Source organism: Cryptotermes secundus, unplaced genomic scaffold, assembly GCF_002891405.2.
Source record: "Cryptotermes secundus unplaced genomic scaffold, Csec_1.0 scaffold1191, whole genome shotgun sequence".
Taxonomy (NCBI): domain Eukaryota; kingdom Metazoa; phylum Arthropoda; class Insecta; order Blattodea; family Kalotermitidae; genus Cryptotermes; species Cryptotermes secundus.
Genome location: NW_019719382.1, coordinates 327,461 through 343,361, shown reverse-complemented (window position 1 = coordinate 343,361; position 15,901 = coordinate 327,461). Strand labels below are relative to the sequence as shown.

Here is a 15,901-nt window from a genome sequence, read left to right as displayed (position 1 = left end):
TTGGGCCTAGGCCTACCTCCATGAAACTCTCCGTTTCACTTCGGTTTACTAGATCTTAGACATATGGTAGGACTCCTTGGGCGGGTGATCAGCTCGTCGCAAGGCCTCTACCTGTACACAAACACAGAAAAACGCACACAAACATCCATACCCTGAGTGGGATTCGAACCCACGATCCCAGTTTCCAAGCGAGCGAAGACAGTACATGCCTTAGACCGCTCGGCTACCGTGACCGGCCGTTAGTATTAATTACCGTCTATAAAATTGTTTTCTTTGGAAATACACGTAATGCATGCCAAGAATTTTAATATGCGCAAAACAATGTCTGCTCACTGAAAGAACTCAATCCATATTTCATTAATGGCTGAAAATATAACACCAATTCAGTAACAGAGTTCCTTGTAATGCTGCCCCGTGAGGTAAATGCTGGTTATCTCTGAAGTTGCGTGGATGGTCATTTGAAGTAAAACACCATTTTACTAATCTTATAATAACTAAGTGAGTAAGAGAGAAATTTACTAGCTGACTGACTGACTAATATTTAAGTGCAGAGATAACTGAAATCTCTGTCTCTCTAAAATCCATTTTAATATTGTTCTCCCACCTACGCATTGGTCTTCCCAGTGGTCTCTTTCCTTCTGGCTTTTCCACCAATATCCTATATGCATTCCTCTTCTCCCTCATTCGTGCTACATGCCCTGCCCACTTCATCCTCTCTTACTTGATCATTCTAATTATATTTTGAGAAGAGTACAAGTTATGAAGCTACTTATTATGCAGTTTTCTCCAACCTCCTGTCACTTCACCCCTCTTCGGTCTAAATATTCTCCTCAGCACCCTGTTCTCAAACCCCCTCAGTCTGTTCCTCCCTTAATATGTAGGATTCTATAGTAGCAAATAGTTAAGCACACAGTACTCACGTGAGGCTTGGGGTTCCCTTGCAAGACAGCAAGACGCGCCCTTCAACTTTGCCTTATATAGAAACCGTGTGATATCCTCTCATCTGAAAATAGCAGTAACGGTAGCTGTGCCTTAGTACCATTCTTGCTCTAAACAACATTGCGTACAATGACCTCCACACGGAAATCATCACTTATTGATTGTTATTTATTTATTTGAAAGTATTTTCTCTTGGGGTGTGATTCCTTGTGGTCCAGCAGAAGTTCGCCGACGTTTCGGAGCAATATACTTCCTTCAGGATCTAAGCGTAAGGCTTTGCCGTAACGTCCGTAATTTCTGCCAAACTACACATCCCATAAGACAACAAGACAATACTCCTTAGAGATATGTTTAAAGATGATGTGAAGTGGATTGAAAAGAGTCAAAAGTTTTGTTGTAGCGGCACTGAACATTTGAACCAGTCCCAAGGTGGAGCAAGTTTGTGTCAATTAATTTATTTCATTGTAGTTGTAACTGTATTTGCATTGTATTAATTTTGTGTACTGCGTCATTAATTGTGTGTGTAGTTTGATGTGTTGTGTTTTGTTCCAGTGTGGTGTGTTATTTTGTGTGATGTATGTTATTTGTGTGTTATGTCTTATTGTAGTTTTGTATGCTGTGATTGTTTGAGCGTGTTGTGTTATTTTGTGTGATGTGTGTTATTTGTGCGTTGTGTCCTACTGTAGTATCACTGCCACACGGTAAAATCCAATCTATATCTACAAATTAAAATCGTAACAATTCTGGGTGAGATTATGCACATACACTGAATTAAATTAAAGGCCATCCACTCTATGAGACTGTGGCACGTCATAACTCGTGTAGCCAACCTTACAAAAGAAAAATAAGAACGTTTAACCGACAGTATATAGTCTCGAGTCAGACAGAGCTCTTAAATAACCAACTTAAAAAAATATGTTTGAATTTCTCATCGGTGTAAGAATATAAGAAGTTTGTTCAAAACAGAATCTAATAATTTTCTAAATATGACGTAACGGTCTACGTCACTAAATGATGATGACGTTTCCTATAGTGTATGGAGTATAGTGATAATTATACCGGTTGGTGGATCTGCATCAACAGTCTTTCTGTCGTCAGGTGTAGCCATTTACATGAGAAATGTTTATTCAGAACAGCTTTTTCTATTCTTTTTATCAATATTGTGTATTCTTATCGACGTGAGTACGTGGAAAGGGACCCTTAATAAGTATTTAAATAAATAAATGAATAAAAACAATTGGGTTCCAGCAGTGAAGGATCAGGTTAGAACTGTTGGTAGGAGTTCTGCTTAAAATCTTAAGGCCTCCAGTTCATGTCTTGATGGTTTATTTAACTAACAACCTCAGCTACTAACTTCACGGAGCTGAGCCCCTCTTGAGAAGGCGCCAGTTATGCAGCTACTCAAGAACTTATCAATATTTTATAGATCCCGAAAGTTCATTATCGTGTTCACTAGTCCATATCCTGAGCCAGATCAATCCAATCCATCCCATTCCATTCTGCCTCTCTAAGATCCATTTTAATATTATCTACACAGTGGTCTCTTTCCTTCTGGCTTTCCCACCAATATCCTACGAGTATATGCATTCCTCTTCTCCACCATTCGTGCTATATGACCTGCCCACCTCATCCTCCTTTACATGATCGTTCTAATTATACTTGGAGAAGAGTACAAGTTATGAAGCTCCTCATTGTGCAGTTTTCTCCAACCTCCTGTCACTTCATCCCTCTTCGGTCCAAATATTCTCCTCAACACCCTGTTCTCAAACACCCTCAGTCTATGTTCCTCCCTTAATGCCAGAGACCAAGTATTCCACCCATACAGAACCACAGGCAAAATTATAGTTTTGTATATTTTATTTGTTATGTTTTTGGACAACAGATGAGAAGACAAAAGGTCCTGGACTGAATGGTAGCAAGCATTACCCGAGTTTAATCTCCTCTTAATTTCCTCCTGAATCAGGTTTCGATCTGTTATCGTCGTTCCCAAATATCTGAACTGTGCCACATTTTCAAAACATCTGTTGGCTATCTTTATATCATGATTTTGCCCTGGAATTTGGTGACGAGACAGCAACATATACTTAGTTTCCTCTGTGTTTACTTCTAGACCAACCTCCTTACTAGCGTCAACTACACAAGCTTTATTGCGTTGAATGAAAAATAAGGGGTGATTATGAACTAAAAATTTGGAAGAATAATTTTAAAGCATTATCCTAGCATTTGGCTAGAGCGACTGACGGAAAACACGTAACAGATTTTTGGGCAGCTGCTTCTCAAGCTGAGATTCGAACCTACGCTATCCCTAACACGAAGCAGGAGCGTTAATGACTATACCGAGTAATTCGATGTCTGTTTCGAGAACCATGAATCATAGAATGGAGCTATTCAGAGGCGAAGCCGGACTGGGTTACATCCTGGTGTGTGTGCATGTATGGGAGGGAAATTCCAATATAACTGATGTAATGACGTAGAGAGTGATTATTTCTGTCATGACAGATCTCGGCCGATACTCCATTAATGCCCCAGACTGGCGGGGGGAGTACATGGTGTAACTGTACCCTAATACAAGACACAATTAGATCCAGATGTACAGTGCAAGAGTGTTCCATAAAACAAGTTGTGTTTCATGATTCAACTGAGAAGCGAAAACGGTTAGAGGCTGCCCCTAACCGTTTCCGCCCATAAATTCAGGAGGTGCTCGGTTCAGATCTCAGTTGGGACAAAGACTACAATGATTGACTTTTTCATAGTTTTCTTAGTTTTTCCAATCAAGGGTCTGGATAGTGCGTTGATTAAGCTACAACCGCTTCCTTACAAATCCTTTACAACTCATCATTCTACTATCCAACGCTATATGGTCCTGATACTGACGTCGTTAAATAACCAACGAACGAACCACGGGTCTATAGCTGAGTTTCTGGACTGGTGCTATGTGTGCTCTTAGGAGCACGCGAGAGAAGTCAAAGGGGTATGTCAATAAAGCCGAATTGCCTGGTAAATAGGTAAAGCCATCCCTGTAACAGGCCGTGGAGGCCTATAGGATTGTGAGACGTCGAGGCTCCCACATTTTCTAGACATTCGGCTCACAGATGGCGGTAAGGTTGTCAGCCTTACGCGCCGGTCGCCCTTTACCCTCAGGAAGATTCTTGGTACACATTTCTGTTAGAGGCTGAGTCAACCCCAGGGCCATAGTGCGGCTGGAAGGATTAGGCCAAATGAAATACCCAATGGTCTTACAGGGAATCGAAACCGCTGATATTTAAGTATTTTTGTATGATAGCAAGTTTATTGCCTATAGGTTAAAAAATTGAAAATGTGGAGTTGTCCCTGTGTTTAATTGAAGACTATTACAAGGTGGAGGTATAGCGCCTACATTCTTGACCTTGGCACTAGATGGATGTAAACGGTCGGCTTCTAGCTCTGACCGCTTTACTCCCAGGGAAAGAGCCCCCGTTACCCGATGGATAAGAGGCTGGGTGGGCCCCACAGCCAGTCTGGACACTGTGGAGAGGAAAATCTTTTGTCCCTGCCGGGAATCGAACGATGGCCGTACACCTCGTAGCCATACCGACTGAGCTATGTGTTCCAAACAACCAGCTAAGGTTAAAGTGTTTCATCGAATGTGTTGCAAGTGTTGGAAACGTGTTTGAAAAGTTTAGGTTATTTGGTTACTTCTTACTCACTGTTTTTTTAAGAGACATTTTATATATACACACGGAACCGGGACAGCGTAGTCGGTATAGCGACTGGCTATGGGCTGGACGACAGAGCGGTCGGAGTTCGAATCCCGGTAGGGTCAAAATTTTTCTCTTTTCCATGTCGTCCAGACCGACTCTGAGGTTCACCCAACCTCCTATCCAATGAGTATCGGGCGCTCTTTCCCCGGTGGCAAAGCGGCCCGGGAGTGAAACTGACCATTCACTTCGAATCAGTGCCTTGATCTAGAAAACGTGGGTCTATACATCCACTCCTCCGTACGTCTTCATGGCATAGTGCTTTATAGTTTAGCAAAGAGACAATTTTACTTTTAGAAGGGAGGTTGCCAAACGCTGACATGTGCTGTGAAGACAAGGTCAGGGCTGAATTCTTGCAGCGAATGGGCCACTTCTGCTCCGGGAATGGAATTTTGCCTTGAAGCAACTTCACTGTTAGAAATGCCAAGCATTTTCCTTCCTTCCGCCAGGTCTCCATGCCTCCAGGTGCGGCACCTCGCCACGCGTCTCAACTGACAGACTTGAACTCCGCGCTTTGCGAGGAGGATAACCCGCTGAAACCACGATCAACACCGAACATTTTCCTGGTAAATATAATGGTAACCCTGTGCTTAAACACAATTAGTGAGGAGTGGGTTCGAATCCCATTCAAGGCATGCATGTCTGTGTACATTTATTCTGCGTGTAGGCAGCGGCCTTTCGGCGGGTTAATCACACGTCCAAGGAGTCCTACCGACTGTGTATAGGACTAAGAAAAATCGGCCAAGGTCCAACAATAGGCTGTGGAGTCATAACAGAATAGGAGGTAAGGCTCCACGCATACTTAACCACGGCATTAGATAACGGTGAATGAGCAGGGATAGCTAAGTCGGTATAGAGACTAGGCTACGGGTTGGATGCCGAGGAATCGTGTTCAATTCCCGGTATTGGCAACAGATTTTTCTCTACTCGATTGCGTCCAGACTGGTTCTAGGGTCCACCCAGCTTCCACACAATAGAAACCAGGGGCCCGTTTCCCCCGGGTGGGACTAAAGTGGCCGAGCCGTGAAGCTGACCACTCATCTCCATCTAGTGCCGTGGTGAAGAATGGTGGAACTACACCTCCCCTTCTCCATATATCTTCGTGGCAGGGTGTTTGATTAACTAAGCCCAGGGATACTTTACCTTTCTTGATAGGAAGGATGGTCAGTAAATAGGTCACAAATGGCTATAAAACCTGGAAAAAAACATATATTTCTCGACATATCCCCCACGAACACTGATACACTTGCCCCATCGCTTTACCAGAGCGTCTAAACTCCTAGCATACAAGTCTTTTGGCTGTTGTCTCAGCCACTTCCGCACCTCCGTGTCACTCTCTTCGTCATCAGCGAAGCGTTTACCAACAAGATGGAACCGCTATAAGCGACAAACACTTCCCAACATAAACAGGAAATATTTCTTTGTGAATATCCTTTTCATTGAGACATTTTCCCATAAAAACGCACAAAAGAACGCTGCTCTTCCGTAGTACATTCCTCAAGCATGGTCGCCATTTTTATTGTTGAAACCAGCCTCTGAATATGCGCATGCGCATCTTCTATCTAGACTGTCATGAAACTGTACTGTGCTGCTGCCTAGTGATACACATAGAAAACGTATTACATCCATTACAGCTGTTTTACTCCCATTTGTGACCCATTTACTGACCCTCCTTCGTAGATAGAGGTAAGTGGTAAGCTTCACGCTCACGCCGCTTTACCACCAACGAAACAGCTTGCGGTATCCATTGGATAGGAAGTTGGACGGACCCCAGAGCCGGTCTGAACGCTGTGGAGTAAAGAAAAATCTCTTGCACCTACCGGAAAATAAACGCGATTCCCGGTCATCGAGCCTGTAGCCCGCCGACATACCGACTGAGATAACCCGACTCCTCTCCTTGCCAATATCGCAATATATAATAGCAAAGAGTTTGAAGAAGGAATAACGCACAAATTAAGAAATGAATTGATGGATTTGAGACTCTCATAGCAGTGACTATGATAGTACCGCCTTACAACTAATGAAATAATATTATTAAAAAAGAATATTTGGAATGAGGATTAAAAACATTTACCACAATAATTGCCCACAACTGTAAAACTCTTGGTTACTTTGCAGGTTCGCAGAATTTAATAATATTTTTTGGGTGTTCTCTATATGTCCGCAGTAATGAACATATTAATTATGCGGCCTTTGCACTGATTCGAGTGCAATATTTCTGTGACAAGTTGGCACATGAAGGTCGGGTCTGTCAGCTTATTTCGATGTCCGATGGCCCCATAACTCGCATAACGGCAACAAATCGCTACAAGATTATGAATTTGGTGGAACAGAAATATCTGCCAGCAGGAATGCACTCAACCATAAATATAGCAACCACCTGCAGCCCGCACAGAGAGACAGAGAGGAGGGACATATCAAGTTTTGTATATCAGGACCTGAGCAGTGTCCACTAGCCTGGGTGTTCATGAAAACAATTAATTCTTAAATGGAAATATATATGATACAAAGTTAAAGCTATCCCTGTAATAGGCCTTGGAGGCCCACAGGGTTGTGAGACATCAAAGCTCCCACATTTTCTAGATAATCGGCTCACAGATGGCGGTAAGGTTGCCAGCCCTGCGCACCGGCTGCCCTTTACTCCCAGGAAGATTCATGGTACTAAATTCTATTAGAGGCTGAGTCGATCCCATGGTTATAGTGGGGATGGAAGGATTAGGTCATCATCGGGAATCGAACCCGCGACCTTCAGACTTGTAACGTAGTGCCTCGGCCCCTGTGCCAAATTTCACAACGGGATGCAAATAACCCAGGAAACGGTTGGGTTTATGAACAATTGAAGCCTGCGGAGTTCTGGTTTTCTGGTTACTGGGTAAATTGTAATTGGGGGGCTTCCGTAGTACGGGGTGAATTTAAGTCTTGAGGGCTGTGTGAGAAACGCGCAGGAGCAACGCGAAAATTTGGAAGCTCTCTCAACATTTTCGTGAAGTCAGCAGGGAAAAGATCTGAAAATTGAAGATATAAAGAGAAAATTTGGAGGGGGGGGTAGTGAGAGACGCTACATTTTAAGGGGGGGGGGAGACGACAGAGAAACGTCCCGCTAAGAAGGTTCGCAGACAGCGCCCGCTCGTCCTTCTAGAGGTGAATTTGAAAGAGGGGAAATCGTAAGGAAATGAAGAAGGTAAAGGTTTAAGAAGTGGACTTTGTTATGAGAAGAGGTTGAGGAAGGGCTTTACTGCTTGCGTTAGGAATTTTTTATATACGTTGGAAGGGCATTCGAGTTCAGTTTTGATTTAATATTGGAAGGGCCATGTTGGGGCGATACTTTGATGTTGAGTGAAGTCCGAAGTCAAAAGTCAAAGTCACATTGCGACTGACGGTCAGTCAGTCAGTCAGTCAGTAAGTCTTGGTTCCGAGCCTCATAGGGGCTCATTACTAGATTTTTTATTACTGTTTGACAGTTACGATCTTGTTTCTGTAGGGCGCTCTCTCTGGTGATAGGACGGTTCTGTCTTTTGTAAATGCTGCTGGCCCTTGGCAGCGCAGTCTTTCTCGGGTCCGAGACCCTTGGGACTCGCGACCATATTTTACTGTCTCAGATTTGAGACTTCCCTTTTGGTCGCCTCCTACGACTCGCAGGGTCACGGTGGAGGTATTCGACCCCGCCTCCACGCATTAATTCAGACAGTATTTAGAAATTCAGTCCGTACCTCAAAGGAAACACTGTGCGTCTCCATTACGAAGGCCAACCGGTTAATGTTGTTTGGGGAAATAACCGCTTCATAACAGCCAGTGCGAGCAAGATCACGTGCTGAAGGCACTCAGTGACCTTCAGAAAGGTCAAGCCGGAACCGAACGGGAAACAAACAGAAGCCACTGGTCGAAAATTTTGGCCTTGGACTGGAAACACCGAACATGAAGCTCTGAAACATCGGAATGTACGACAGTTCAGGGAACATACTCTGTAAGCCAGCCCCTCAGTGACACAGTTCGCATACGCAATTCAATGTATCAGTTTAGTTCGGTGGGTAAAGGTAAATATAAAGGTGTTCCTGTGCTTAACTAATTAAGCCCTACGCCATGAAGGCGTATGGGGGAGTGGATGTATTTTTTTTCCTTGGCACTACAGCCCCAGTGGGCCTAGGCCTACCTCCATGAACTTCTCCGTTCACTTCGGTTTTTCTAGATCTTACACATACGGTAGGACTCCTTGGGCGAGTGATCAGCTCGTCGCAAGGCCTCTACCTGTACACAAACATAGAAAAACGCACACAAACATCCATCCCCTGAGTGGGATTCGAACCCACGATCCCGCCTTCCGAGCGAGCGAAGACAGTGCATGCCTTAGACCGCTCGGCTACCGTGACCGACGGAGTGGATGTATAGATCCACATTTTCTTGACCTAGGCACTAGCTGGAGGTGAGTGATCAGCTTCACGCTCCTTCCGCTTTACCCCCGGGGAAAGAGTCCCCGGTACTCATTGGATAGGAGGCTGGGTGAGCCGTAGAGCCGAAGTGGACGATATGGAGGGAAGAGAATTATGACATTACCGGAACTTGAACTCCGACCCGTTGCTAAACCGGCTGTGCTACCCCGGCTCAAGTTACGTGGAAGTTATTGTAATTATCTGTTTACTTAAAAAAGCAAAGCTATCCCTGTAACCAGCCATGGAGGCCCTTAGGTTTGTGAGACGTCGAGGCTCCCACATTTTCTCTAGACAATTCCCTCACAGATGGCGGTGAGGTTGTCAGCCTTACGCGCCGGCCGCCCTTTACCCCCAGGAAGATTCCTGGTACTCATTTCTGTTAGATGCTGAGTCGCCCCCAGGGCCATAGAGCGACTGGAAGGATTAGGTCAATTGAAAAATCCAGCAACCTCATTGGGAATCGAACCCGCGACATTCCTGCTTGGAGCATAGTGCCCCTACTTATTTTGGAATGGTTGGATCACCGCCGAGTAATGATTTACTAAGTAGTTGGGACGCCGGTATAGCGACGGGCTACGGTCTGGACCGTCTGGACGGTCGGAGTTCCATTACTTACAGGGGCAAAAGATTGTTCTCCTCTCCACAGGGTCCAGACCGGCTCCGGGGGTCACTCAGCCTCCTGTTGCTCTTTCCCTGGAGTAGGGCGGCCGAAGGGTGAAGCTGACCGCTGATCTCCATCTAGTACCGAGGGTCAAGAATGATGGAGCTACATCTCCACTCTCCCGTACGTCTTAACTAAGCGTATGGGCGCCCAGATATTACAGCAAGAGCAAATGGCTAAGGGAGCCACAAAAAATAATATACTGATCGGGAAACCTGAATCATCACTTGCAAAACCTAGACGTAGATGGGAGGATAGTATTAAAATGTATCTTAAGGGAATAGATGGGAGAGTGTGGTCTGGATTAATTTGACTCAGGATAAAGCCCTCTGGTAAAATCTTTAGGATAGCGTAATGAAACTCTAAGGTGCTATAACAGACGGTGACTTTCTTGAGCGGCGGAGCCACTATCAGCTTCTGAAGAAGGCGTGTGGTCCGTGGAGACAGTAAGCCACAGGAATCCCTTTCATGAGTCGAGATTTCAGTAAGGCGTCTGTAGATGTCACTAGATCATTGACGCAGGGCCAGGTTAAGAAAAGCAACCCGCCATATTGAATCCGACTGTCCTGAAGAAAATGACGGACAGCTCATCTGAGGATCTGACAGGCTTGCGTGTACCATCTCTGGGACGCAACTGTACCGAATGTCACTTCGCGAGTTATTCTTTACAAGGAGATAATAAGTTAATCAAAAATACTGATAAAATTTTACAGGACTACACGGCGTCACAGGCTGTGCCATAGCTCACTTTTCGCTGGCTTTCCACCGCTTCAGCCCGGATTCGATTCCAGATCAGAAAATGTGGAATTTGTGGTGGACAAAATGGTATTGTGGCAGATTTTCACCGGGTACTTCTGCTTCCCCTGCCAATTATCATTCTACCGAATGCTCCATATACAATAATCATTATACAGTCTCGATACTGACAGCCTCGTTAAATAACGAACCTAAAAGTAAACTTACACGGTGTCACATTCCAGATTAGAGAACTCTTCACACTTTATTCACATATAGAATTTGAGGTCCTCACACCGGTGGTTATGATGAATTCTATCTTCTGGGATACAAAGCAGTGCACTCCGTTGCAAGTCAACGGACGTTTCGGAGGAACACATAGCCTCCATCTTCCACCTTTTTTCACCCTAGTTTCTTGCTTGGCTTATCCTTCGATCCTGGAGATTGATCCGAAACGTCGGTTGACTCGGCAAGAGATCGAACTCATCATTCACTGTTAGTGAATAATGAACAAGAAGAGATATGAAAGGAAACGGTCACACCCTGAGCTGAGGAAAGTCTTCCTTCCTGGCATTTCCCTTGCGTAAGACAACGGGAAGCCTCAGTGATGGTTGTATTCAAGGCGAGAGCTGAACCCGCGGCCAGCAGAACGCGAGGCAGTTGACCGTGCGGGCCTTACCTGGGCTCCGTGAAACGCGTCTGGATACTGGAGCGAGTACAGAGCGGTGTAGGTAGCGCACGTCGCGTGGGCCGTCAAGGCTGAGCACGGTACAGCTGTTTCAGGAGTACTGCAACACATGTGTCGGGTTGCGGAGATCTGTTCACAGCTATCGGCCCGCAGAATACACAGAACTCGTCACAGATGTGCGCGCTGTGGAATTTCGTCCTTATGGAAAATGAACTGATCGTCTGATTTCCTTTGATACAACTGCAGCGTAGTTGGTTAGGCACTATGCTACAAAGCGGAAGGTCGCGGGCTCGATTCCCGATTAGATCATTGGATTTCTCGATTGCCCTAATCCTTCCAATCGCTCTATGGCCCTGGGGTCGATTCAGCGTCTAAAAGAAATTAGTATCAGAAATATTATAAAGTGCGACCGGTGTGTAAGGGTGACAACCTCACCGCCATCTGTGAGTCGACTGTCGAGGAAACCTGGGAGCCTTGACGTCTCAAAACCTTACGGGCCGCTAAGGACTGTTACAGGGATAGTTTTAACCTTTTTAAGACAAGGATCTCATATAAAACGACGCCTTCAGTAATTATTCGTTGCCGCGGTAATGTTTTTAACGAGCCGTTGCCTAGCAACGATAATACTAATAAATATCGATGAAGTAAGCCGTTGAGATGCCCGTCACGGTAGCCGAGCGGTCTAAGGCATGCACTGTCTTCGCTCGCTTGGAAACCGGGATCGTGGGTTCGAATCCTACTGAGGGCATGGATGTTTGTGTGCGTTTTTCTGTGTTTGTCTACAGGTAGAGGCCTTGCGACGAGCTGATCACTCGCCCAAGGAGTCCTACCGTATGTGTAAGATCTAGTAAACCGAAGTGAAACGGAGAGTTTCATGGAGGTAGGCCTAGGCGCAAATTGGGGCTGTAGCGCCACAGGAAAAAAAAAAAAGCAGTTGAGATAGGCTCAAGTGCCATGATGTACATACCAAGTTTCATAAAGACTGGTTCGGGCATTCAGAAGGTTATGTGGGGGGGATTCGCAGACACACAGAGATCACTTAAACCGACTTTAGAAAAGTAGGCTAAAAATTCACGGTGACCTTCTGGCTCTGTGGAAACAGCTCTATTTAAATCTATGCCTCACTAAAACACCACAAAAAAAAAAAAAGCAGTGGAAAACAAACGTTCCTGGAAAAGCATAAATTCACGGTTAAGGAAATTCTGGATAAATATTAAGCATTTTAAAACCCGAACAACATCAGAACTTTTTTCTTTAGAGAAATGCTTGTTTGAAGAGTTCTAATTTCTGAGATATAACGGCGTACAGTCTGTTTAAATTCAACTGACATTTGGGTGGAACATATTACCTCCATCTTCAGGGTAGAACAATCTGCACAGCAAGCTCTCCTTCCTGCCTGTTTCGTGCTTGTTTCTTGCTTGACTTACATTCGAACCCTGAGAACAGACGCGATACGTACTTCCGAAAGCCGGTTTACTTCGTCCGGATTACATGGCATTATACCTCAAGCAAAATGGCTTTATTTCTTAAGTTTACAACTCATATGCGCATGCGTAGGACAACAAACACGATATGTGATCGGCCATCGGCTACTCTACGCGCATGCGTCAATGACGTACGGATACGACTCGCATGTCGAGTGTTATATCCATCTTGTTTTAAATCGTGCGACGTAATTCCCTTTATTTTAGTAAAAATTCAGTCCAAAACATTTCACGTACTTTCTCATACACGACTGACCCTCATTACGTTACGTTAGAAACGAAATCGACTTTTGCTCAATAGACCATTGCAGGTCGTTGATTATACAAGCTACGACATACGTATAAGCGTTGCGTAAACATCAAGGCACACTAGTGCGCGCAGTCTTATTTTCCGAATCTTTGGGCCGATCTGGTCTAAATCGTTGCTAAAATTTTATTTGTATTTTTCTGGGACATAACGCCGTGTAGTCCGCTGAAAGTCAGGGCTTTGCTTCCTAGTCTCTTGTTCGGCTTCTTCTTCGACCATGAAGATAGAGGCGATATTTTCCTCCGAAATGTCGGTTGGCTTTTAAAGGACTACACGCCGGTATATCCTAGAACACAGATTTCTACATAAGGACTGCCATGAGAGACCCTTAAATTCTACAAAATCCTTATGACGTTTTCGAGAAAACCGCAATGCTCTCTTTTCGGGGTTCATTTGAATGGCCGATATTTTTGGAGTTATAAACTTCATATCCGCCGGACATCGCTCTGCGCCGGATAAACTATTAAATGTCGAACATGAATAAACTCAGTCAAACAGTTGAGACGCCAGGGGGGCGCACATAGTACAGACATACCAAAATTCTAGAACAATTTTCTATTCGCGTCCAGGGGTGCTCAAAACGTGAAAGGCTGTCAAAAACCTTGAGACCGATTACGCATGTTCGTCTTGGCCAGAAAGTCTCCGCAGGAAGGCATCTCCGCTTATAACCTGGGAGGCAGTGGTGGGACTGTGTTAGTGTTACAACTCTTCAAGTTACAGAAACACTCTCAAGAACACGGTCCTCCCTTAACGCGGGGGCGCTGCACTGTTGCGATGATTAACAAACTTAATCTACCTTATGGCGGTTAACATCTAACGTATAAAATTAACTTACGTGAATATGGCGAGAACCCGTGCCCAAAAACCAAATTTTAAGCATCGACGAAAACCGGTATGGGGGGACGTACATGTTACATGGGGGGTTTGAGGATTTCATCGAGGTGAGGATTATGATTATGGTAATCAGGGTCGTATCTCCGTGTAGTCTGGTATGTGATTTCAGATGTCTAGAAAGAATATGAGGCTTCCGTCTTCAAGGTGGATTTCGAACCTCTTGATAAATGCAGAAATAAAGGTGTTACATTAGCTTAAACAAAATACAGAGATTATTTTAAATAAAAGAATCACCGATCTTAGAAAAATGCATTACATTCCTATATACCTTAGTGCATGCCACATCTCTGGGAAGCTTGACCCAAAGGGGGGGGGGAGCGGAGCATGGCAGGGGGCTGTGAGGAAAACGTTAGTGTGCGCCTGCGTATGAAGGGAAGAATGGCAGGTGGGAAAAAGTAAATGAAGACTATGTAAGGAGTGAGAATGAAGGGAAAACGAAGGAAAGAGGGGAATAGAGAAGAAGAAGAAAAAAGAAAAAGGAGAATTACGTAAATAATGACTGAACAGAGGGCAGAAAGACCATAAGTCAGTTCGTTTTGCCTCGACTGGACCATAAGTCAGTTCATTTCGCCTCGATTGGAGTACAAGTCAGTTCGTTTTGTCTCACTTGGACCGCAAGTCAGTTCGTTCTGCCTCAATTGGACCGCAAGTCGTTTCGTTTTGCCTCGACTGGACTACAAGTCAGTTCGTTTTGCCTCAATTGGACCGCAAGTCATTTCCTTTTGTCTCAACTGGACCATAAATTAGTTCGTTTTGCCTCGATTGGAGTACAAGTCAGTTCGTTTCGCCTCAACTGGACCGTAAGTCAGTTCATTTTGCCTCGACTGGACCGCAAGTCAGTTCGTTTTGCTTCGAATGGACACAAAGTCAGTTCATTTTGCCTGAACTAGAATCCAATTCAATTTATTTTGTGCAACCCAGCACATGACTGGAACTAGGTGCCTTCATCCCGTGCGCCTAATGCGGAGCGAATTTGCTTCAGTGCGCAGCCGTACACACCGAGGCGTTACGTAAAGGTTCTGGAGCTGGGATGACTTGCCGAACCTCGCGTCACGATCAAAACAAAGTCGCCAGGCGAGGCAGCAAGACCAGTGAAGATCAGGAGTTTACCTTGTACAAACAGTCTCATAATGGGGAAGGATTCTTTGCCACAGAATTCTATCCAGTCCACTTCACATCCCAGTAACATATTCCCAGGTGATCCGTTTTAACATCATCTTCCCAAATACGCACAGGACTCATATCATGAGGTTTTCAAATCAAAACTTTCTACATAGTTTTGTTTCAGTCAATGTTAACAACTACAGTTAATAAAACATTCAAACCTCTTTCCTCTTTATTTCCTTCTGACACGTTCTTTCTCCCTCTACCACCCCTAACCTCTCCCCTTATTTCCCACCTTCCATTCATTATTTACTTTCCTCTCCTTTCTTCCTTGTTTCATCTTATTAATTAATTCATTACTCTTTCATTCATATTGTTTCTTTCCCTCTTGCCTTACCTCTCTTTCCCTTTTTCCTCTTCCTTTTTTTCGTTCCTACTTTCTCTCCTCTCTTTTGTTCGTTCTCTATTTCTCCTGTCTCCTATTTTTGTCCCATGCACGCCGTAGCGTAGTTGGTTGAGGCACTATGCTATAAGCCGGAAGGTCGCGGGTTCGATTCCTGATGAGGTCATTGGATTTTTCAATTGATTTATCCTGCCCAACCGTACTACGGCCTTGGGGTTGACTCAGCCCCTGACAGAAATGAGTACCAGGAAGATCCCTGGGGTTAAAGGGCGGCCGGTGCGCATGGCTGACAACCTCACCGCCATCTGTGAGCCGGTTGTCTACAGAAAATGTGGGAGCCTCGGCGTCTCACAACCCTATGGGCCTCCACGGACTGTTACAGGGATAGCTTTACCTTTTTTACCTTATTTTTGTCCTATTTGTTCCCTTTATTTCATCCATTCTTTCTTCTTTCCTTCATCCGAAGCTTCCGTGTTGCATGTGAAAGTTGCTGCAGTTTGCATTGTGGAGCTGTACCGCGCG

The 15,901-nt window shown here is 44.7% G+C and overlaps 1 protein-coding gene across 3 annotated transcripts in view; it reads right to left on the bottom strand.

Annotated features, from left to right (window-relative positions):
* The window catches only part of LOC111866443, a 17,892-nt gene extending 5,213 nt beyond the window's left edge, over positions 1-12,679 (bottom strand). For 2 of the 3 annotated variants that reach the window (XM_033752292.1, XM_023855415.2), the window contains exons 1-2: positions 12,536-12,679; positions 921-1,003 (exon numbers count right to left, since the gene is read on the bottom strand). The gene's annotated coding sequence lies outside the window, so the exon portion shown is untranslated. The remainder of the gene's footprint in view (positions 1-920; positions 1,004-12,535) is intronic. The other variant, XM_033752298.1, reaches the window with a different exon arrangement.
* Positions 12,680-15,901: the final 3,222 nt, after the last annotated feature.